Source organism: Rhinatrema bivittatum, chromosome 9 (genome assembly GCF_901001135.1).
Source record: "Rhinatrema bivittatum chromosome 9, aRhiBiv1.1, whole genome shotgun sequence".
NCBI lineage: Eukaryota > Metazoa > Chordata > Amphibia > Gymnophiona > Rhinatrematidae > Rhinatrema > Rhinatrema bivittatum.
This window is the reverse complement of record NC_042623.1, coordinates 155246063-155270856: the sequence shown is the minus strand read 5'-3', so window position 1 is coordinate 155270856 and position 24794 is coordinate 155246063. Positions and strand designations below refer to the sequence as shown.

Sequence of the window (24794 nt, the reverse complement as noted above, 5' to 3'; positions counted from 1 at the left end):
GGTACGCCCTTAGCAATGTCTCTAACTGCACAACCCTGTCTTCTTCATGCCTGGCTCTGAGGGAATGATTTGCTAATGGGTCGGCAGGCCATAAAACTTTCTTCCTTGGAGCAGTATAATGATTTAAAAGCAATTGGTGAGTTTTAGGTCTACTATGGCTTCACACTTATTTATTTAGACATTATATATACTGTCATTACAAATGAAGATCACAAGCAAAAAGTAACTTTCATACTACAGATCAACACAACAGGGATTAATATAAATCTACTGTGATTTTCTAATACATATTAACTAAAGGTCTACTGTCTAATAGCTGTTGGAGCTCTGAGCTAGGCAACAGGTGCTATAACTCTGGTTTGGGGATTACTGGCCTCCCTCTTTATCTCTCAAAAGTACTGTAGTCTATAGTTGTGCATGGGGTGTGAGGTGATTTTGTTTCTTCAGTCCTCCACTATGGCAAGTAGCACTGCACAGGTTTGCTTTTTCATTTGCAACTCTTAGGTGACATGATGTTAGGGCAGGCTTAAATTGGTACAGTAAAACCTTCTTATTGATCTGGTAAGTTAAGGGATGGCAGATCACCTCCATTTCTTACAACAGACTGAATTATGAGGTGATGTTCCACTTGATGGCACCATTCAGGAGAACAAATGCAGCTTAAGCAATATGCATTGTCACTAGATATATTCTACATTCTGAGTTGGGGTTAAATTATACTGTGCTCTCCTGCTATTTAAAAACTTGTCAACTGGATCCCTGTTTGACTTTGTACGGGTGGCAATCTATCGGGTGGCCTTGCTAGGAGGGACGGGACGGGACGGGACGGGACACCCCCCACCCCCCTTGTTCTCCTCTCCCTTTGTGTTAAGGAGCAAATTATATATAAACAACTAAGGAGGTGGTGATAGTGGTCCTTTGAGATAGTCACAACACATATGGATGCCATGTATTATTTGCATGGCAGTGTGTCAGATATGGGCAGTGATGGGTGCAGGATAACCCCAGTAGGAGGGACCTTGTTTGCTCCCTCTGCGAGAGGCACAACTAGCATAAAACAATTGGAGGGGTTGGTGGTGACAGCCATTCAATACGACCTCCAGGTTGGTGCCGGTTTATGGTTGACATTTCAGTGTGTCAGTTGGGTATCGTTGGGTGCATCGCATTGCAAGGTTATCAGCTGTAACAGCTTCAGGTTTCAAGACTTGGCCTCAGCTAGGTTGGTGGGGAACCCTCAGCAAGTTTTCGCTGCCGTGGGCTGAGGCGGGGTTGATCACATGCAAAGGTTCACAGCAAATATTGATTTGTAAGCCGTATTTGATAATCCTCTGGCCCAGTGTACGTAATTTTAAGTAATTTTATTTTAAAGTTTTTGTTTTAATTTGATTATTGTTTTATTATTTGTTTTATTGAGTTGTATATTTTGTTTAAATTTGTTGTAAACTGCGCAGACCAGGGATTCCCTGAATAAGCAGTTAATAAGACTTATTTTATTTATTCAATAAATACATTTTGAAGCTGGTCTGACAAAGAATTCAAAGTAACTGATCTTTCTGAGTCTATGTTGCTTGGGTGGGGAAAGCTAAGATGAGTTTCCTGTCAGTCTTCGGCTTTGATGGCAAGGACTAGCCTGCTTACCACCTGTCACGACTGGGTGTATTTCATAAAACATTCACATATCATATGTGCATATTGTAAACTACTATAGTAAATATGTGCACATCCACATATATACGTACATGAAGCCATGTGTAGTTTGAAAGTTATCCTCATATGAGGTAATTTTCAAACAGATTTATGCACATAAATGTAGCAATTTTCAAAAGCCCATTTATGTGCGTAAAACCCAGTTTTAAGTGTATAAATCCTTTTGAAATGTAACTCCATTTTTAAGGAGTATAAATACATGTCTGCAACTGAAAGTGCAAAAGTATGCATCTAAGTACAACCTTGCCATCCCCTTTATCCCCTCCCCCCCCTGTTAAACATACCTAAGAATACTCACATATCAGATTGGCAAGTTAGTAAAAGCCCATTTCTGTATTATTCATGGAAATGGCTTTGAAAATTACTCTTCCTGTGTATTACAAAGTAATACATCAGTTACCTTAAATTACATTATTTCTCATCTTTTCTTTTAATAGTTAAGTTTATAATTTTGTAATCTCTTAGTATTTAGTACTTAGTATTTAGTATTTAGTATTTAGTACTTAGTACTTAGTATTTAGTATTTAGTACTTAGTATCATCACCCAGCCGCTACCCTTCCTCGTCACCCGGCCGCTACCCTTCCCCGATATTCCCCCCCCCCCCCTCCACCCTTTCCACCTCCCCCCCTTGATACCCTCTGAAGAATCCATGTCCCAGCGTTTTCCACCGCCTTCGCGATTTTTTTCGATTCTTCCGCAACTCTACTTATTTAAGTAATACCTCTCTTAAGTCTCATGTATTAAGTCTTATGTATTCTCTCCCTTTTAATTCCTTTTAACTTTGGTTCTCTCCCCTCCCTCTCCTCTTCCCCCCCCCCCCCCTTTTTCCCCCTCCCCTCTTAAACCCCTCACCCCCCCTCCCTCCCCTCGCCCTCCCCCTCCTCTCCCCCCCCCCCTTCCTCCCCCTTAAATCTTCTGCTCCTTTTGGTTCCTTTTGTAATGCCTTTGTACTGTTTTATTTTGTTCAGTTCTGTCTTTTATTCTTTATTCTTTTGGTTAGTAATATTATATTACATTGTTTATAAAGTTATTTTGTTATACTGTTATATTGTTTTGCTGTATCTCATCTGAGTTCTTTGTAAACCGGCATGATGTGCTTCACGAATGTCGGTAAATAAAAGTTAATAAATAAATAAATAAATAAAATAAATATTTGTTACGACCGCGCGCAGGCGCGGTCGTCTCGGGCGGGTGGTGAGCCCTTGGGCCACGGCAGGACCCCAGGAGGAGCCCAAGGCCACACCGTGGGAGGTGAGCTGAGCAGGCATGGTGAGCCAGGCAGGCAGGAACAGAACCAGGGAGTCCGGCCCTCAGCCGGACCTGCATGCCCATGGTAGCCAACACGGGGAAGTTGACTAGTGAACGGTCCTCCGACTGTTCCCGGCCCTTTCAGACCCGCCGCAGGGAACGGCAATGGGCAGCAGGCCGGACAGAGGCGAGGGCAGACAGAGTCCTTAAACTGAAGACATCAGACGGGGCAGAAGCAGGCTGAAGCAAGACGGAGACATCAGGGCAAGGGCTGAAGCGAGACACAGGAAAGGTCCAGGCGAGCAGGAACTCCGATGCTGGGATACTCACATCCGAAGCCCCCTCGGCTGGCAGAAGCTCAAGAGCCCGTGGGACGAATCCCTCCTGTTGGCCACTCCAGGGCCCAACAGGACAGAAGGCTCAGGAACCAGGTCAAGGCAGAGACAGGAAGACATCCGGGCAAGGGCTGAAGCAGACACTGGAGACAAGGCTGGACGGGAACATTGCACTGTCCATCAGGGCGCCCTACTCAGCCCACCCGTGGGACTGAGTCGCGGACCACCCTGTCCCAGACGCGCCCTACACAGCCCAGGAAGGCTGGTCGCGGACCACGCTGAGAAGGAGGGTGCGGGGAAGACCCAGGCGAAGAGGAACTCCGATGCTGGGATACTCACATCCGAAGTCCTTACGGCTGGCAGGCACAGGAGCAAACAAGTAGGCACACGTCAAGGCAGACATAAGGAAACATGGAGGACCTGGACCAGCTAGGTTACAGACAACTGTAATGCACAGATCCAAGGCCGAAGACGAGCAGGAGTCGGAGTCACGGACCAGAGTCAAGGCAGGCTGAAGACAAGCAGGAGTCGGAGTCACGGACCGGAGTCAAGGCAGGCTGAAGACAAGCAGGAGTCGGAGTCACGGACCGGAGTCAAGGCAGGCTGACGACAAGCAGGAGTCAGAGTCACGGGGGACCTGGATCGGGAGAGGCCACAGACAACTGTGTAACCCAATCCGAAGGCCTTGAGGAACTGACAAGCAAGTCCTTAAATACTGGAGGTTGCAGGCAACTCCCTGGGAGGAGTTAGTCAGGACCGCCCACCGCTGGTCCTATAACTAGGGTAGAGAGCTGCGGGCCAGCCCCTAGGGAAGGGCGTCGCCCAACAGGAAGTCCAAACGCTGAGGCTTGCAAGCCACAGGCATGCCTCAGGAGCAGCTAGGCCTCTCAGACCCTGGAGCAAGTCCTGGATGATGCGCAGGCGAGGCCCTGGCTTCAGAGCGGCCTCCAGAGGAAGGTAAGAGACCTCCTGCAGCGCAGCAGCAGGGGGGATCGCAACAGTATTTACTGGGAAATAATGAAACATTCTTTAGGAAATGTTTGCACACAGAGGTTGTTTCAGCCTCTCCTCAGAGTGACCTTCTGTATGCATTTGGTATCCCAATTACTAAGCCAGGGTATGACAGGGATTGTGTTAGATCATATGAGTTGCACCCACTGATAATAAACCAAACACTCCCTGGAGTGCCTCATTGATGCTGTTGTAATATTTGACATATTGATATTTCCTATTAAAGTAAATCACTGGAATTTGAAAAGTGGTTTAACTATTGCAGAACTATTTGATATCAGTAAGGTTATTTCTATCAGGTCACACATCCTACTTACCTATTTAAACAAATAAGTATAGCAGGAATATTCTAATTGCCACCCTATATCTAGGTACTAATGTCTCTATAAGGAAAACAAATGTACATAGCCTGGCATTGCATAATGAGAATGCCTGTCTACTATTTCTAGATGACTGCATGATTAGAATGCCAACCTACTAAAGCACAAGGTGTATGCAATAGGGATGTGCATTTGTTTGTGACGAAATAGGAAATAGAGACAATATTTCCTATTTTGTTGCATTTCAGGGGGGGGGGTGATGAAACGATAAAAAAAACCATGAAATGTCGTGTGGTTTTCTTATCATTTTCAGGGGGGGGAGAAAGGGCACATTAAAAAAAAAAACCCCAAATCCACCCCAACCTTCAAATTTAATTAATTGCAATGCCCCACCCTCCCGACCCCCCCAAGACTTGCCCGACACCCCCCCAAGACTTACCGAAAGTCCCTGGTGGTCCAGCAGGGTCCCAGGAGCGATCTCCACCTCTCGGGCCATCGGCTGCCACTAATCAAAATGGCGCCGAGGGCCCTTTGCCCTTACCATATGACAGGGGCTATCGGTGCCATTGGTCGGCCCCTGTCACATGGAAGGAGCAATGGATGGCCCGCGCCATTTTTTAAGATGGTGCCTGCCGTCCATTGCTCCTACCATGTGACAGAGGTTGGCCAATGGCACCGATAGCCCCTGTCACACGGTAAGGGCAAAGGGCCATTGGCGCAATTTTGATTACTGGCAGCCGATGGCCCGAGAGGGGGAGATTGCTCCTGGGACCCCCAGGGAATTTCAGCAAGTTTTGGTGGGGGGGTGCAATTAATAAAATTTGAAGGGTTGGGGTGGGTTTTTACAACCCCCCATTGTAATAATTGAATTCGAAGGGTTGGGGCGGGTTTCAGGCTTCGGTTTGTGGGCATCTGAAACAAAATTTCCCACGGCGGGCTGATAATGAAGGCCGAACCAAAAGGTTTGGCCGAATCACATCTCTAATATGCAATGCGCCGAGGATGAAGTCTCCCAATACTACTGTCCAAGAGGGAAGGGTTAGGTTGGCCGTCATAGCTGGTAATTTGATTATTATTGCTGGGTGGTTGGTGGACATGAGTACTGCCTGATACCTTGCCTGCCTGGTGCAAAGGTGGCAGACCTCAAGCATCACCTAGATAAGATTTTAGGCAGTGCTGGGAAGGAGCAGGCCATTGTGGTACATGTGGGCATCAATGACTTAGGAAAATGTGGGAGAGATGTAATGGAAGCCAAATTTAGACTTTAGGTAGAAAGCTGAAATCCAGAACCTCCAGGGCAGCATTCGCTAAATGATCCATGCGCAGCCCCAAGAGGCAGGCAGAGCTCCAGAGTCTCACTGCATGGATGAAACAATAGAGCAGGGAAGAGGGATTCCATTTTGTAAGCAACTGGGCAACCTTTTGGGGAAGGGGGAGTCTTTTTCCAAAGCGATGGGCTCCACCTTAACCAGGGTGGAACCAGGCTGCTGGCACTAAGTTTTAAAAAGGATATATAGCAGCTTTTAAACTAGAAAAAAGGGGGAAGCCAACAGTCGCTCAGCAGCGCATGGTTTGGATGGAGGTATCTTCAAAGGATACTAATGAAACATGAACGTTAGAGTATCCAAACAGAGAGGTTCCAATAAAAGCAAACGTTATCCCTGTGCCTATAAGTAAAGAATCACCTGAGCTAAAGGATTCCAAATTATCACTATCGACTGAAAAGTAAGTCATTAATACAAACAGGGAACACAGTATGAAATGTCTTTATGCCAATGCCAGAAATCTAAGAAGTAAGATGGGAGAGTTAGAGTGCATAGCATGAATGATGAGATAGACATAATTGGCATCTCTCGCTATCTCATTATTCTCTCTCTGCCTCTTCCACCTACTCCTTATAGCCTGCTCCTCCTTTCCTCCTCTCCCTGTTCATTGTAATTTTCCATCCTTTATAGTTAATTGTAAACCGATGTGATGTTTCCTACGAATATCGGCATATAAAAGTTTATATATAAATAAATAAATAAATAAATAAATAATATCGCAATGATAGGGAGGATCAACTTGGTGGGGTGGTGGTGCTTTCTGTCCAGGATGGCATAGAGTCCAACTGGATAAAGATCATACAAGAGACTAACGGCCTGATTTTTAATACCCCGCGTGCGTAAAATCTGGGGGTTACGTGCGCAGCTGGGTCTTGCACACACTGCAAGAAGGAGCCTGACCACTTATGCACAGAAGTGCCGGGCCAAAGGAAAGGGGCGGTCCAGGGGCAAGAAAGGTGGGGCTGGAGGCAGCCACTACAGTGGCCCATTTTGACCACTATACTGGAGAAGAGACTGATGGAGGACGCAAGTTGCTACTGCTCCAACGGAGCAGTAAGCAACAAAATAAAAAAAAAAAAAAAAGGTAGGGTAAAGGGTTTAGGGGGTGGGAAGGACAGGGGAAGAGGGAGAGTATGGGCAGGAGGATAGGGAAGTTCCTTCCCAGTCCGATTCTTAATTGGAGCAGACTGGGCGGGAACTGGGAGAGGCCTGTTCTCGTCGCCGCACAAAATTTCACTCCAAGATGATATTTGTGCAAGGTTCTCTCAACCTAGCTTGATGGACTCTCTTCCTGGGGAACATCAAGCTAGGTGGAGAGAACACTGCCCAAATCTCATCTTTGGGTGAGTTTCCTCTATCCGTAGGTCATCAAATCTTCACAAGAGACCACTGTTCTGTTCGTATGTCTCACGTTCAATGTGCCCTACACGAATACCTAAACCGCACCTCGAGTTACTAGGTGGGCCACTCATAGGGATACACCATGGCTAGGTGTTCTCTCTCTCGCTTCAAATCTACTAAAACAGGCCTTTCAGGTTAAAATCAGCATTAAGTCTGTGCGATAGCACTTCGCTGACTGGCAAACCCTGCCCCTAACTCCTCCTCTTTTTCAAATTTGCATCGTACCATACGAAATGGTACTATCTCATGCGATAAGCCCTTAACGCATGCGAAAACCCCTTAGCGCATTTTGATAAATGACCCCCCTCAGTTTGTTTGAAATCAACCCAAAACAGGCTTATTTTTCCCGCTTTATCTATTGGTTTCAAATAAATGAACATCCCTAAAAATTAAATCAAATTCAAAATTCGAGAAAACAAATCAGATAATCCAATAATATTCATAAATTTTGACTCACCAAGAAGCACACACAGTCCCAGGAATGGTAGATGTCTCAGAAAAAGCCAATGTGGCTTTGCATTTCACTAAAATCGCTGCTTAAAAGCTTTCAAATTCTCAAGAAACATAGGATATGACCTTATAGTGACCAAATGGTTGGTAAATGATTACGTTGAATATTATTGGACTTGCATTCATAGACCACATGACTGAATGCCTTTTTTAAGCTAAGTATTTTATTGTATTATAACTATAAAGCCTAAGGGGCTGATTTTAATTATACGCGCGGGGTACATTTGTGCGCGCTACCCAGCGCGCACAAATGTACACCCAATTTTATAACATGCGCGCGCTGCCACACACAAGTTATAAAATCCAGGGTCGGCGCATAAGGGGGTGCACGCATGTGCACCTTGCATGCGCTGAGCCCGAGGGAAGCCCCGATGGCTTTCCCCGTTCCCTCAAGGCCGCTCCGAAATTGGAGCGGCCTTGGAGGGAACTTTTTTTCTGCCCCCCCCCCCCCCCACCTTCCCCTCCCTTCCCCTATCTAACCCACCCCCCAGCCCTAACTAAATCCCCCCCTACCTTTGTATCAAAAGTTACGCCTGCCTGAGGCGTAACCCTTTGAAAATCTACCCCTTTATGTTTTGATTAAACTGTGGATTAAACTGTGGAAGGTTTTTCTGGCCTATGATTGACATCTCAGCCATTTGAGAAGTCCATGTTGGGTTCTTTTCTGGGGGCTTCCCTCCCCCCCCCCACCTTTTTTTTAATTGTGTGTTTATAACAGTTGGTTTATGTATTTTCTCCTGATTTGAAATTGTTTATATGTTGGTGAATTTCACTTCTGGGGTTCTCTTTGCTCAAGTAATGAAACTAATATTGCAAAATGAAGTCTCAAAGAGCCTCACCTTTCTTTATACTCCAATTGCTTAATGTTTTTTTTTTTTTGTTTGTTTGTTTTTTTAGTTGGTCATTCCTGAACTTGACAATGAATTAAATCACATCCATCAATTAAGGAAAGCTTGATGAGGGGCAGCATGCTAATAATTTTAATTTTACATGAGACCATGGATCCTCATTACTAACATCTTCATGGTATAAAATTCACAAATCATTCCTGCTTCAATAAAAAGAAAAAGCCCTTAATTTAAACAAGATAAAACATCACACACACAAACCACATTATATTATTGCATGCAAAAATTATAATTCAAAATACCCAACCCTTCACAAAAGTCTTTGGGATCATGATTTTGGTATCTCCACAGAAGCATTGTACAGCACCAATTTATGCATGCAAGTGAATTTACTTGGTACTGTGCCGAAAATAAGATGTACAGACTGTAACAATTCAAAATAAATATATGCAAAAATATATTTATATTTCTCCTCAACTAGTATTGTAGCAATGTGCACAGAGAAAAAGTTTGCATTGGTTCATCCATTCATATTTTGTTTCTTTTTTTTTTTGGTATTTTTCTTTTCGAAGCTTTTATTTTTTTCATTATTCATTTTCAAAAAAAAGCCTCATTTGCTCCATTTTCCATGTTTGTTTTAAATGAACGAATAGTCCTATTGCATTGCATTTCTCTTTAGTTAATTCCTCGACCTACATTTACATAAATTCTTCTCATTTTCTTCCTGAGTTGATTTACAATACCTTCCACAGCTGCCCATTCAAGCAAGCCACAGTTTTATAGTACAGCAAGGAAGGAGAGCTCCTGCCAGGTTCCCCAGGCAAACAGCAACCCTAGACTTTACAACTTAAGCCCTATCAGCCTCAGCATGTATATGCCAAACAGGTAACTGCCGACAGCCAACAAAGAAACTGGTGGAAAGGGCTGCATATGTGAACAGGTAGTTAGTTACTATAAAGTGATCAAAAACTCTAGGTTTCTGGCTGCTTTTCATAGCATGACTGGGGAGAGGGAAGGATAGGGGAGGATAGAGGGAGCCCAGAATCATATCACACAAACTCCCAGCCCCAATTACACAAAGAAAGCCCCTGTCTCCTTTGATTGACAAATCCCTGGTTGGCCAGTCCTGTAAAATTGCATCAACATGGGTACATTTTTGGTCCCTAAATCTGGAAGCAGACTTTGCTGTTTTGCACCTAGAAGAGTAATTTTCTTCAACTTTACACACACTTCGTAACCTATCAGACTCCTCATGTGATCATGTAATAAAGATGAAGAACATTTAGAGTTGCTAATTACTATGTAACAATTGAAATGAATCATTATGTTAAGAAAGTTTTAATAGGCATATGGGATATAAGAAATAGAGGAACTATTGACATCAATAAAAAGAAGAATAGAAATGTCAATAAATCATTGCATCAGGCATGTTAGCAAGGGGAAGAGACGCAAGAGAATATAATGCTTCATCAGAGAAGAAGAATAAAAAATTTGAGCAAAAAAAATGGCATTTATGAAATATAAACAGACACAGAACAAGAAGGATAAATATAATTAGCAGGAGAAACAAAGGGAAGCAGGAAGGTCAATTAGACAGGCAAACACTCTAATGGAGGAGAATATCGCTTAAGGGCTAAAACTTTCTTTAAGTGAAAAGAGGAAGGCCAAAATGGTAATAATAAGAATTAAGTGGGATTATGGGTTTAGTGAAGAGGAGTCTCAGAAGAAAGCATATATCAAACAAATATGTCTGGATATAATTTGCTCACTTCGCAATCAATGAATTTTGTTTGACAAGTGTTTTTCCTTATGAAACTCTGCTGCCTATGATCCTAAAACACATTGGCTTCAGGGCTCTTCACTAGTCCATCCTTCAATAGTGTTTTCATTACCATTCAGTGTCCTGATGTTAAATTAAACGTTCTGCAGTTTTCCATTTCACCTTGCAGTTCAAAATTATGTGGAATGATACATCTACTTTTCTCCAGTGCCTCCTTTAGATCTTTCAATATCTAGATATATACTTCAGTAGGTCCTACAGAATAGTTTATTTCCAGTTATGCTAGTACATTGATTAGTTGATCCTCAGTAAATGACAATGTATTCATTCTACAGTCCCTGACAGATATGTGCAATCATTTTTAAGGAATGCCAAAAAATTCAAGGAATCCATTTTCAGTTTGTTGTGTATGGAACAAACCAAAAATAGCCCCCTACAAAAATACCTGAAAATGTTCTGGTATTTTTGTACACAAGACATTTTTTTCAAAAATGGGCCTCTGGCAACCCTGCTTAGGCCTTCCCGGCCTAAATCCTGCCCAAGCCTGGTGCTTGGGCAGGATCTAGACCTCAGCACCAAGCCAGGCCTGGTGCTGAGGTCTAGATCCATGACAAACCTGGTGCTGAGGCCCAAGCCTACGCACAGGCCTGGTACCAAGCATAGGCCAGGATGAGCTCAGTGCTGAAACCTAGCATCAGTGTTGAGTCCTATGGCTATTCATTGGAATGGTGTCAGCTGGCCCCGAGGGAGTGCCAATGTGACTATTGCCTGGCATTTAACCTAGAAAGAGCGAGTGATAGACCAAAGACAAAAAGAAAGATAATCAGGGACTAGAGATATGCAGATTTAAAATTATTGGTTAACTTTGTTTTTTCGTTTCAGGGGGATTCATTTTTATTTGATTCATTTAATGTTTTACATTGGTTTGGTTCATTTGCAAAACATAAAAAAAAACATTAAACATGAAAAAAAATCAAAAACAAATGAACAGACATAAAAAAGGTTTCTGGCAGCCTTGATTTGGCCAAAGAAATTGTCCGGGTCCAGCACAGAGCCTAGGCCCAGGTGTGGTGCACAGGCCAAAGCTTAGTCTGGACTAGCAATGCAGCCTAGACCCAGGCAAGACCCAATGGTAAGCCCAAGCCTTGACACGGAGGCCTAGGCCTGGATGAGCCCAGTGCAAATGCCTAGGCCTGGGGCTTAGGGCCCTTCCCCTCTTTTTGCCAGGGCCTGGGAGCTCTCATCCTGGTCCCCTCTTACCCCCTTCCAAGATCCATTGTAAATGGGCAGGAGCAAAGCCCAGTTGCATCTGCTTGGGTCCTGGCACTTTAAAAATGGTGCAAAATCAAAAAGTCATTGTTTTATGAAACAATTATAAAAATAGCTTATAAGGAGACAGTAAATGATTACATCTATAGAGCATAAAAGGCTGATACTGCCTGGGGCCCATTGCGGGCAAGAGACAGTGGATTAAAAATCAAGCACTGTTTTCCTTATTCTAAATGGTTGTTTAAAATCTTAAGTAACTAGATATTTGAACAAATTTATTCCCTCTTGTACAAGTGTTTTAGATACTTTAAAAATGGTATCATATTTCTATAGAATGGTGCCAGAGTGATGTTATATTTGTACCTTCTTCTAGTGTGGCAGCATCATTTAGATATACGGCTGTAGGACTTCAGTGCCATGCCTAGGTCCCAGTGTTGAGCTTGGGAAGCTTTTTGGCCGAGAAGGCCCAGCTAGGGCTGCCAAAGGCCCATTTTAAAATGCCATGAACACATGAGAAGTGGACATTGTTTAAAGGTACCATTTTGGAAGCCCAGATAAAATGTATTCCATACATTGAAAAAAGTCAAAGGAAGACCAAACCACTGCCATCATGGGGTAGTGAGGTAAAGGAGGCAGTTAAAGCTAAAAGGGTATGGTAGGCAGACCCACATGATGAAAATAGGCAAGAGCATAAGCACTGGCAGTTAAGCAGTCCAAGAGACACTTTGAATAAGATTGCCAATGAGACAAAAACTAATAAAAGCATTTTCAGTACATGGGAAGCAAAAGGTCTTTGATGAAGTCAGCTGGGCCATTAGATGATCGAGGGGTAAAAAGGGTGCTCAGAGAGGACAAGGAAATAGTAAAAAAAACTTAATGAAGTCTTTGCCTTGAGGTTTATAAGGGAGGATGTTGGGAACAAAGATACCTGAAGCATTCTTTACTGAAGGAGATTCTAAGCAACTAAGGCAAATATTGGTGACAATGGAGGATCTAATAAATCATGCTGACAAACTGAAGAGTAACAAATCAATGGGACTGAATGACATCTACCCCAGAGGTCTAAAAGTACTAAAGCATGAAGCTATTAACTTATTGCTAGTAATCTTAACCTATCATTTAAAACAGCCACAATTCCTGAAGACTGAAAAGGGCCAATATTAATCCAATTTTTAAAAAGGGCTCCAGAGGGTGACCTTGGTCCAGTGAGGTTGATGTCAATGCTAGGCAAACCTGTAAGCACCAGTCTTAAAAACAAAATCACTGGTCATATAGATTGATATGGCTTAATGGAGAAGAGTCAATATTGTTTTAGCAAGGGGAAGTCTTGTCATTCCAATCTTTTAGAATTTTTGAAGGTGTAAATAAACAATTATATAAAGAAGAATCAGTTGATATAGTGTATATGGATTTTCAGCAGGTAGTTGATAAAGTCCCCCATGACAGACTCCTCAAGGAATTACAAAGACATGAAATAAGAGGCAGTATTCTATTGAGGGCTGGTAATAGGTTAAAAGGCAGGAAACAGAGGGTAGGACCAAATGGTCAGTTTTCCCAAATGGAGAAAGGTCGAGAGAATCAGTACTGGGACCTGGGCTGTTTAATATATTCATTAATCATCTGGAAAGGGAACAATGCGTGAGATGATTAAATTTGTAGATAACATAAAATTATTCAAATTTATTAAAAGAGCAGTGGAATGCAAGTAACTGCAGAAGGACCTTGTGGGACTAGGAGACTGGGCAACTGAAATTTACTGTGGAAGAGTGTTAAGTGATGCACATAGAGAAAAATAATCCCAACTATAAGTAAACAATGCTGGGTTCTGTATTAGGAATCACTACCCAGGAAATGGAGTCCATGTGAATAATACTTTGAAATCCTCGGCTCAGTGCATAGTGGCAGTCAGAAAAGCAAATACAATGTTAGGAATGATCTGAAAAAGAATGGAGAATAAAATGGAAAATACCATATTGCCTCTGTATCAAGCCATGGTGAAACCACACCTTGAGCACTGTGTGCAGCTCTGGTTGCCCCATCTCAAGAAAGACATAGTAGAACTGGAAAAGGTACAGAGGAGAGCAACGACAAATGATAAAGAGGATGGAACATCTCTCCTCTGATAAGAGGCCAGGCAAGCTAAGGCTCTTTGGATTGGAAAAAGATGGCTGAGAGGGGACATAATAGAAGTTTATAAAATCATGAGTGGGGTGGAATGAGTAAATAGAAGATGAATATTTACCCTTTCAAATAATACTAAAACAAGAGACACGCCATGAAACTAACAACCAGCAGATTCAAAACAAACTGTAGAAAGTACTTTTTCACTCAGCATACTATTAATCTGTGGAATTTGTTGCCAGAGGACATGATCAAGGAGACTAGAATAGTGGAGTTTAAAAGAGGTTTGAACAAATTCCTAATAATACATTATTAGCCTGGTAAACTAAAGAAAGCTATTGTTCTCCCTGGGAGTGAGTAACAGAAATAAGATCTACTTTATTAGATCTTTCAGGTACTTGTGACTTGGCTTGGCCATTGTCAGAGACAGGATGCTGGGCTCGATGAATCTTGGTCTGACCCAGCATGGCAATTCTTATGTTTTTAAAAAATGTAAAATCAGCTGTTCGCAAGAACAGCTGATAATGGGACTAGCAAGAAGCAAGATCAGAGAGAGAGGGAGGCAAGAGGAGACTAGAAAGAGGCACAGAGAGGAGGCAAGAATCATGGAGATCTACTAGAGCAAAAGTGAGAAATGAAAATTGCAGGGACCTTCAGGTGCTGACAAGTGGGCCCTGAAATGTATTTTGTTGGTAATACTCAGCCAATGGCTGGCTTGCAGAGTTAGGCCTGGATTTATCAAAATGTGAAAAATATCACATGGAATAGGAAAAGGGGTGTGTTTTATGATAATAGGCAGTTCATTGCAAAGTGCACTAATACCTATGTGAAACACTAACCTTTTCACACTTTGTGATACATTTCAGAATTATTGTATTTCCTGCATACAACCACTGGGTGGATCATTTTTAGTAGTTTTGAAGCTCCTGGAGGAGACGTACAAACAGAGCAGTGCTCTCTTGTGAAGATTTTATGACCTTCGGAATGAGGAAACTCACTCAAAGATGAGATTTGTGCAATGTTCTCTCAACCTAGCTTGATGTTACCCAGGTAGAGAGTCCATCAAGCTAGGTGAATGAATTTCTTAGCAGGATTAACAGTCAAAATGATTCCCAAGTCCTTGACATGTGTCCCTGCTGTAAAAATGCAATTTTGATGGATGAACACAAAGATGAGATTTGTGCAATGTTCTCTCAACCTAGCTTGAATGTCAAAGTGGCCCCTAACCCCTACACTCTCTCTCTCTCTCTCTCTCTCTCTCTCTCTCTCAAACCAGCATTTGAGAACACATCACAATAAAGCCTTAACACAACCTATCACATGACTTAACACTACTGAAAAAGGTGTAGTTAAAGCCATGTGATAGTTGACATCCATGACTACTAAAACCAGCATGGGCAAAAACATTGCAATAAAGCCCTAACACTAATGAAAAAGGTATACTTAAAAGCTGTGTGATAGGGATTCACAAAACCGTGAGCCCACTCCTCCTCTTTTACAAATTTGCATTACACCATGCGTTATGGTGCTATCGCATGTGTTAAAGGCACTTAACGTCAGGCATCATAGTGGATAATACGGGGGTGTTTCCAAGATGGCGACCTAGACGGTGTGTGCTGTCGCGCTCCCGCTTGCTGTTTCCGCAAATATCTTAGAACCAAGTTGATCTTGGTAATTTTCATTATGCCGCATAAGCGCAAGGGCAAGATTAGGGTTTTCCCAGCGGACCCTGATCCTGTGGTGGAGCAGCGTTTGATCACCCAGTACACCGTCACTGCACATTCTAAACCAGCGGAGAGCCCCATTGGTGGTTCGCGGAGAGAGGCCATGATATCGCCCGGAGAAGTCACCTTAAGCCCGCCAGATTCAAAGCAACCTCTAATTGCATCCTCACCGAATCCTGCCGCTTCTGCACCGACACCGATTGAGGGTGGAAGTCTCGTCGGAAGGTCTGTGCTTGCAGGGAGGAGCGGCGGTGACACGGAGGAACTCCCAACCTCCTCATTGTTGAGTGCCCCGGACCCACCGGAGGGAGGAGCAGTTGGAGGTGAGATCTCTCTGGTTGGAGAGGAACGTGGCCCAACAAAGGAATTTGGATTAAAAGATCTGGAGACAGATTTGGTCAAACCAGAGGTTGTTTCAATGGACTCCCTTTGGGGAATGATGGCAGGTGTGTCCAAACTGATAAAGGAACAAATCTCTCAAATAGCAAGTTTGGGGAGAAAACTAGATTTGGTGTCAAGGACAGTTTTCAAGCACAACAAGAGCAAGTGCATGTGACCGAGACACTAAAGATAGAAGTGAAAAAGTTACAGGACACATCTACAGACCTAGTGTGGGACTCTTTAAGGCGTTTAGAAGCAGTCGAGAATTTTCTCAGACATTTGAATATCAGACTCTTGAATTTCCCCAAAGTCTTGGGAGAAATACCTATTGTGACTTTCAAGAAATATCTTCAAGAGGCCTTAAAAATCCCACTCGAGCAGATACCTTCAGTTAAAAAAAATTAGTTTTTTTAACTCAAAGAACTGGTAATGTTTCCTTAAGGGAGGGGAATAGGCCTGATTTATCGAATCTTACCCAGTACCTGGAAAATTCAGAAGTAGAGGTAACAGAGAGAGCTGTATTGTTTATCTCATTATATTCGGAACAGGATTTTAGCTTTATAATGAGCACTTATTTTAAGAATATGAAAGATTTGTACTTAGGTCAACTGATCCATATATTTCCTGATCTATCTCGGCCGACCCAATTGCGGCGAAAAGTTTTCCTATCGATGAGAGCGGAAGTGTTGGCACTGGGCGCGAGTTTTCATCTTCGCTATCCATGTAGATGTGTAGTAAAAATTTCCAATAATGTATATGTTTTCTTTAACCCAGATCATTTGAGAGAATTCCTTGTTAGTAAAAGCCAACCGCCTTCCATTATTGGATAAAAAAAAAAAAAATGTTTGAGGGAATCTCGCCATTTTTGTTTCTTCTATACTGATTTAAATATCTTCTCAATTATAGTAAATACACCCCCTCCCCCCCAAGTTTCTTATATAAATCTGTTGGGATACAAAGTATGAGAAGGATTATATCTATGATGTAATTAGACTCATGTAATGTTTGTAATTTTTATTGCTATTTTGTTTTTACTTGTATCTCATGGGAATGTTTCTGTTTAATAATTTTATTGAACATTTTATGAAATAGAAAACAAGGAAATCCAAGTAAGAAGAGTTTCAGAAGGAAAGTAAAACATGGTTCGGCAAGCATACAATTTAACATATCTCCGACGATACGGGAGACAGCTGGTTATTGAAATCAAGACATTATCTGGAGTGTACCAAGCAATAAAAAAAAAATACAATAAAACAACTCCCGTACTAACAGTATAGATTACCTAGTATCGAAGTATCCTTACTGAAACATTACAGAGGTAGGAACTAATACAAAATATAAATGAAAAGGAGAGAAAGGAAAAAGGAAGGAAGGAAAGAAAAGGACAGAAGAGAAAGAACCAAGAAAGGGGATCAGAAAAAGAAAGAAAAGAAGGGTATATAAAAAGGAATAGGCTGAGAAAAGGAAATATGGCCCAAATAAAGAAGACATTCAACAATAGGTCATTAAGGCAAAGAAGTTATATAGTCCTCAAGTGGTTTCCAGACTTGAGCCCAGGAGGCCAAACGATTGCACTTAATAGCCATAGCTTTTTCATATTTATAATACATGCAAACAGAATTCCACCACCAAACCTGCGATAATAAATCACTGCGTTTCCAGTTGGACAGAATTGTATGAATAGCAATGGTAAACAGAAAATCCATTAATTTCCTGTGTGGCAGGGAGAGCGATAGAGAAGGGTTTGAACCTCGAAAAAACAAGACAGCATATGTGAGTGGATGTGAGAAGGAAAGAATAGATGTAATCGTTGACCATACCTGGAGCCAAAATGTGTGGACGTAAGAACATGAAAAAATCATATGTTCAAGGGTCGCTCGAGGCGCAGCACAAGACCAACAGGTAGGTGAGGTGAGCAAGCCAGCCCTATGTAATCTCCAAGGTGTCCAAAGGGCTCTATGTAAGAGGAAGAAGGAAGATTGTGTCAAACTGGTGGACAGTGTGATGCGGGTAGTGACGGTCCATAGGCGCTTCCATACATCTAGACTAATAGAGGCATCAATCTCCTTAGTCCAAATGGAATGAAGCCCTTTCCGGAGTACATTAGATCCTGCAGAAACTATAATTTTATATAATTTGGATGCTAAGTGTCCTTGAGGACCATGTTTCTGGTAAACCTGTAAGAGGTGTGGGGAAGAAGTGGGCGATACAGAGGAGTAAGGAGAGGCGGCAATAATGTTACGTAATTGAAGCCATGCAAAGTATTGAAAAGATGGCAACCCATATTGCTCCTGGAGTTGAGCAAACGAGCGTATCGTAGCATCTTCTAGTATGGAGGCTAGGAACCAAATACCCTTGGTCTGCCATAATGGCCAATTGAGAGGGTGTTTAGCACAGAGCAATCTAGAGTTCCGCCAGATAGGTGCCAGAGCAGAGTAACTCCATGAACGTATATGCGGAGGGCGGGTGGAGTCAAAAAGAGAGTGCGCCTTATGTAACGAGTGTAGTATAGAGTTAGAGACTAAGCGCTTGGGTAATTGCATCCCCGGGAGGCATGTAAGTGGAAAAGGAGATGCTAAAAAACATTCCAAATCCAGCCATCTGGGTTTGCCTTCTGGGGTGGAAGAAGGAGAGAAGTGGTGATGAGCTTGTTGCAGCATGAAAGCTTGGTGGTAAGCATAGAAATTAGGGAAGTTTACTCCGCCCTCTGCCTTAACAAGTTTGAGTTTGGACAAAGCAATCCTTGGAGTCTTATTCCTCCACAAAAAGGAGGTTAGTATCTGATCGATCTGTTTGTAAAAATTGTCAGAAAAAAAAATGGGAATCATCGAGAGAACATAAGTGATTTTAGGAGCGACCACCATTTTAATAGTATCTAATCGTCCCCACCATGAAAGATGAAGGGGCGACCATTGGATGGCCAGGTCTTTGATCCTTTGGATAATACTAAGTTCAGCATTAGCAATTGTTAAATGAGGGTCGGAGTAAAAAGAAATACCCAAATATTTGATACTTTTGGAAACTTTGTTTATGACAGAGTCGGTGAGATCTACCAGAGACCCAAGTGTATTAAGAGGGAGGAGCTCAGTTTTGTGCCAATTGATCTTGTAACCTGATAGGGCGGAATAGGCCTCAATTTGTAATAGTAAGTTTGGAAGGGAAAGATCAGGCTGAGAAAGAAAAAGTAAGACATCGTCTGCATAAGCCGATAACTTATATTCGTTAGAGCCAATTTGTACACCTTTGATTAGTGAATTCTGTCGAACGGCAATGAGAAGGGGTTCCAAAGCCAGGTTGAAAAGCAGAGGAGAAAGAGGACAGCCTTGGCGCGTGCCTCTATGCAAAGAAAAAAGAGGGGATCGGCGATTATTAAGATACAAAAAGGCCGTGGGAGAATAATATAATAGGTGAATCCATGAAATAAAATTGGGACCAAAACCAAATTGTTTTAGGATAAAAAAAAGAAAAGACCACTCCACACGGTCAAAAGCCTTTTCTGCATCAAGAGAAACAGCGATGACTGGGGAGGAGGCAGAAAAAACCTCTTCATGGATATGAAAAAAAAGTCTGGTGTTATTGGCAATAAGCCTATTTTTAATAAATCCAGATTGATCTGGATGAATTAATGTAGGCAAAAGACGGGATAATCGTGTGGCTAATATTTTAGTAAAAATTTTGTAGTCTGTATTCAATAGGGATATAGGCCTGTAATTGCCAACTTCAGCCGCATCTCTACCCGGCTTTGGAAGAACTACAATACATGCTGTAGAAAAAGTAGAGAAGAGATCAGGTTGAGTCGGTGCAGTCGAGTAATACTGCTGAAGATGGGGTGTAAGTTCCTTGCAAAACATTTTATAGAAGTCTGTATTAAAGCCATCTGGGCCTGGAGCTTTCCCTCCAGGGAGAGCTTTAATGGCAAGTTCAATTTCCTGTGAAGTTATGGGAGACTCAAGATCTTGAAGTTGTTGCGCCGATAAAGTTGGATGAGTGAGGTTGAAGAAAAAGGAATGAAGTTCTTCCTCCGACGCTTGAACTTCATTCTGATAGAGTTGCTCATAAAAGTCTCGGAATGCGTGTAGGATGTCTACATCTTGCGTAAAAACTTGACTCGAGGCAGATATAATTTTATTAATGCGTTTTTTCTCCGCTCTTTTCTTTAAATAAGAAGCCAAAAGATGTCCGCACTTGTTATTCTCAGCATAGTATGTGGCCTTAGTGTGAAAAGTAGAGAGGCGAACTGAAGCGCTTAGAAGCTGGTTATATTGAAACTTAGCTTTTATTACCGCTGCTAACGAAGCGCTAGTCGGCTGCTGGATGTGTGCAGATTCCAGTAGTGCTATAGAACTTTGCAGGTGAACCATCTCCTCCCGTTCAGATCTCCATTTATGCGCTGAATAGCTGATAATGGCGCCTCTGATGGTAGCTTTATAGGCCTCCCATAATGTGGATAATGAAATATCAGGAGTAGCATTGGTAGAGAAATATTCGTTTGTGTGAGTACGAATGCAGTCCACGAAGGTTGAATCCGCCAATAGCGAAGAGTTGAATCTCCACAGTTTATCTGTGATGATCGGAGTCAGTAAGTTACATTGAAGGATGATTGCAGCATGATCGGAGACCAGAATAGAAGCAATGTCCGCGGAGAGTTATCTGTGGGATTAAACAATTTGAAGCGAGAAAAAAGTCTATACGGGAGTAGGATGAGTGCGGAGCAGAGAAAAAGGTGTATTCCCGATCTCTAGGGTGGAGAAGACGCCAAGGGTCCGAAAGGCCCAAAGTCGACATGAGATGATTGAGAGCTTTGCTTGATTTTGAAACAGATAGGCGTGCCGTTGATTTCCGATCCATAAAGGGATCCAAAGTCTGGTTAAAGTCACCACCGATGATGGTCTGAGGAGAATCGTACGCAAGGAGATGGGAAAAGGTATCATGAAAAAATGCAGGATCATCTTGGTTAGGAGCATACAAATTGAGGATAGTATAGACCACGTTGTTTATAGAAACCTGAAGGAGATTCCATCTACCATCAATATCTGCTGATTGCTGAATGATCGTCGCATCCAAGCCTTTATGAACAAGAATAGCTGTACCTCATTTTTTATGAACTGCAGAGCTGAAGGAAATTTGGCCCACCAGTGTCTCTTTAGTTTAAGAGATTCATGAGATGTCAAGCGGGTTTCTTGTAGGAGGGCAATGTCAGTGTGTAGAGAATTTAGGTAGGTAAGAATTTTCTTCCTTTTAATAGGATGCGAGAGACCTTGAACATTCAATGAGACCACAGTGATGGAGGTTTTAGCAGTAGACATATAGGAATGTGAGGGTGAAGTGGAAGGAAAAAACAAACCTTAGGAGATCCTTGTTGGTCGAAAAGAGCAAAACAATTAGAGAAAGAGAAAGGAAGGTTCACAGAGAGAGGAGAAACGAGAAGTAGGAGTATGAGTCAGAGAAGAAGAAGAGAAAAGAAAAAGGATGAGGTTTAAACTCAAAAAAGGGGAAAGAAAAGAAAAAAAAATTAAATTAAAAAGAAAATGAAGAAAAGAGCTATAAAGAAGAAAAAAAAGAAAGGATCGAGAGAAAAAGGTGAATGTGAAAAGGAAAGAAAAAAAAGGAAGGAGTCAAAGGATATCAATTGCAGCTAGCACTAACCGTGCTATTCGGTAAGTCCTCTAGGGACTAGTGATGGGTGTCCAGGCGGATCACTGACCATCTCAGCGATCAGGTCCGCTCCTTCGGGCGATAGTAGAAAAAAAAACCACCCATTGAAATAAAAAAAACACACAATGTTGGAAAAGCAATTCCAGCTTAGAATATGATCAGTTCACACTCCTTAGATGAATCCAGAAGCCTTCATATTGTATCATGGAAATTATCCCATCTAGAGTCCCATCAAGTAATCATGTCTTGTCCCTTATCCACAGACTGAAGAAAGACTTCCAGATCCTGAGGCTGCTGGTAAATCTTTGTATGGTTCAGGTGAGTAACACGCATTTGCGCGGGATACAAGAGACCATATTTCGCTCCTATGCGCTGAAGCCGAGGTCGTAAAGCGAGAAAGGCCTTACGTCTGGCAGCAGTGTCCTTAGCGAAATCGGGAACAAAGAGCACATTATGGCCCTTATATTGAACCGGAGCTTGAGTTCTGGCAGCCGCCAAGATTTGAAGTACTTGCGGATGACGCAGCAATTTAAAGATAATAGGCCGCGGATACTTAGAATTTTGAAGAGGCCTTGCAGGCACTCTGTGGGCCCTCTCAATCTCTATAGGATATTGAAATTCAAGTTGGAGAGTAGAGGTAAGCAGCTTAGTAATAAATCCACTAATGTTGTTACCTTCCTCGCCTTCTGCAACCCCAAGAATCCTCACATTATTGCGGCGATTCCGGTTGGATAAATCCTCTAAAGAATTCCGTATGTGTTCCACGTTCTGCGTTAGCTGAGGAACGGAGGTGGTAGTCAGTAATAACGAAGCCACCTGGGTTTCCACATCATCTAAACGAGTGCGATAAGTATCAAGTTGAGCAGAGACCGCTTGTAATTCTCCGCGTATCACATTAGTGGCATCGATATTAATGTTGATTAAGTCTTTAAGTTGCCGCATTTCAGTTAGGACGACATCCGTTGAGGCCATGACTTTCGCCGGCGGGGCCTTACTTGGTGACGGAGGATCAGCCTTCGACCGTTTCGTTCCGACCGCCGCCGCAAAGGCTGCTTCTATTTTACCGGTTTTGCTTGCTGCCATCGGGCGCGAAGGTGGTTAGGGAGCGATAGAGTCCAATTTTAGATGCTGGAAATTATTATAGAGCAGGTTTTCTCAGTTTAGTAGATAAGCTGGAGCGGAGAAGTTCGCTTAGGCGGCCATTTTGATCACAGCGCTAGAGCGCCCCACTCATGGGAATGTTTCAAACAAAGTTATTCTTTGTGAATTGTGCTTAAAATTGACAAATAAAAAAATAAAGGCACTTAACGTATACGTAAACGCCATAACAAGATTTGATAAATGACCCCCTTCATCAGATAAATCCACATAACTAACTTTGGTGGAATATACACTGGCATAGCTGTGCCAATGAATATACCCTACTAACTTAAAATTAGCTGGATTTCTGATCTACTATGGGTAAATATGTATAAAATCACTGCTGGGCAGATTAGATGGAACTTTTGTTCTTTATCTGCTGTCATTTACTGTGTAAATGTATCCAGAGAACTTTGGAATTACTCTGTGGCATGCCCAGAGTTAACTGGATATGTTTTCATGCTTTCTCTGAATATCAGAATTAGTTGGTTAACTTATTCAGCGAATTTAATTCTATCCTGGAATGCTCCTAAATTATCCAACTAAATTTTAGCCAGATAAATGGAGGAAATACTGAAAAGCCAATATTTCGTTTTCTGGCTAAATGCCGCTGAACATGGATCAGACTATAAAAATAACACTTTTCAAGGCAAAAAGTTATAGAAATGGGAGAAATTTGTAAAATAGACCCGTATGACATAGTGAGGGCAAAAGTAGTGCCGGCGCCATTTTGAATATTGGCAATACGGCGCGAGGGCAGGAGGTTGCTCCTGGACCCCGCTGGACTTTTGGCAAGTCTTGTGGGGGTCAGGAGGCCCCCCCAAGCTGGCCAAAAGTCCCTGGGGGTCCAGCGGGGGTCCGAGAGCGATCTGCTGCACTCATGACGTCGGGTGACAGGAACCAAAATGGCGCCGGCGCTACCTTTGCCCTGTCATATGGTAAGGGCAAAGGGCCACAGGCGCCATTTCTATTAACGCAGCCGTGGCCCGAGAGCGGAAGATCGCGGGAGATCACGCCGGGACCCCCCCCCCCCCCACTGGACCCCAGGTAATTTAAAACATTTTGGGGGGGTTCGGGAGGGTGGGGGATTTGTTTTAAAGGGTCGGGGTGGGTTTTAGGGTTGTTTTGGTGTGCCGGTTTTCCCGCCCTTCCCCGATTTATGATTTTTTACGATTTAAAAAAAAAACAAAAAACATGACGATCAGATTTCCCTCCCCCCCAGCCAAAATCGATCGTTAAGACGATCGATCACACGATTCACATCCCTAAAATAGATATTATTCACTGAAACCCACTAAGTACTTCTGCTGTTTTAGCATCTATGTATACAATATATATGGTAGATCCCTGCAGAGGGATGGCATATGTTGCATACGGTATTTGTATTCATCGGGGGGGGGCAGATAAGTTGCATTCGGCAAGAGGGGCCCCCGACACATTGATTCTTATTTGTTTCCTGGCTAAAATTGAACTAACTACAACCCCCTACCCTCCTGACTCCCCCAAGACTTACCAAAACTCCCTGGTGGTCCAGCGGGGGGTTCGGGAGCCATCTCCTGCACTCGCGCCTTTGCCCTTACTATGTCACAGGGGCTACCGATGTCACTGGTCAGCCCCAGTGACATAGTGAGGGCAAAGGCTATTGGCGCCATTTTAAATACTGGCAGCCGACGGCCCGAGTGCAGGAGTTCACTCCCGGACCCCGGACTTGCCAAAAGTCCCTGGTGGTCCAGCGGGGGTCCAGGAGCGATCTCCTGCACTCGGGCCATCGGCTGCCAGTAATCAAAATGGCGCCGATAGCCTTTGCCCTTACTATGTCACAGGGGCTACCGGTGCCATTGGTCAGCCCCTGTGACATAGTAAGGTCAAAGCTATTGACACCATTTTTAATACTGGCAGCTGACGGTGTGAGTGCAGGAGATGGCTCCCAGACCCCCTGCTGGACCACCAGGGAGTTTTGGTAAGTCTTGGGGGGTCAGGAGGGTGGGGGGGTTGTTTAAATTCGCTCCTTTAGACGG

The 24794-nt window shown here is 43.0% G+C and overlaps 1 protein-coding gene across 1 annotated transcript in view; it reads right to left on the bottom strand.

Moving 5' to 3' along the window:
• Positions 1–24794, bottom strand: part of LOC115098742 (glypican-5-like) — a 1173655-nt gene that overhangs the window by 1147928 nt on the left and 933 nt on the right. The gene's annotated exons all lie outside the window — the stretch shown is intronic.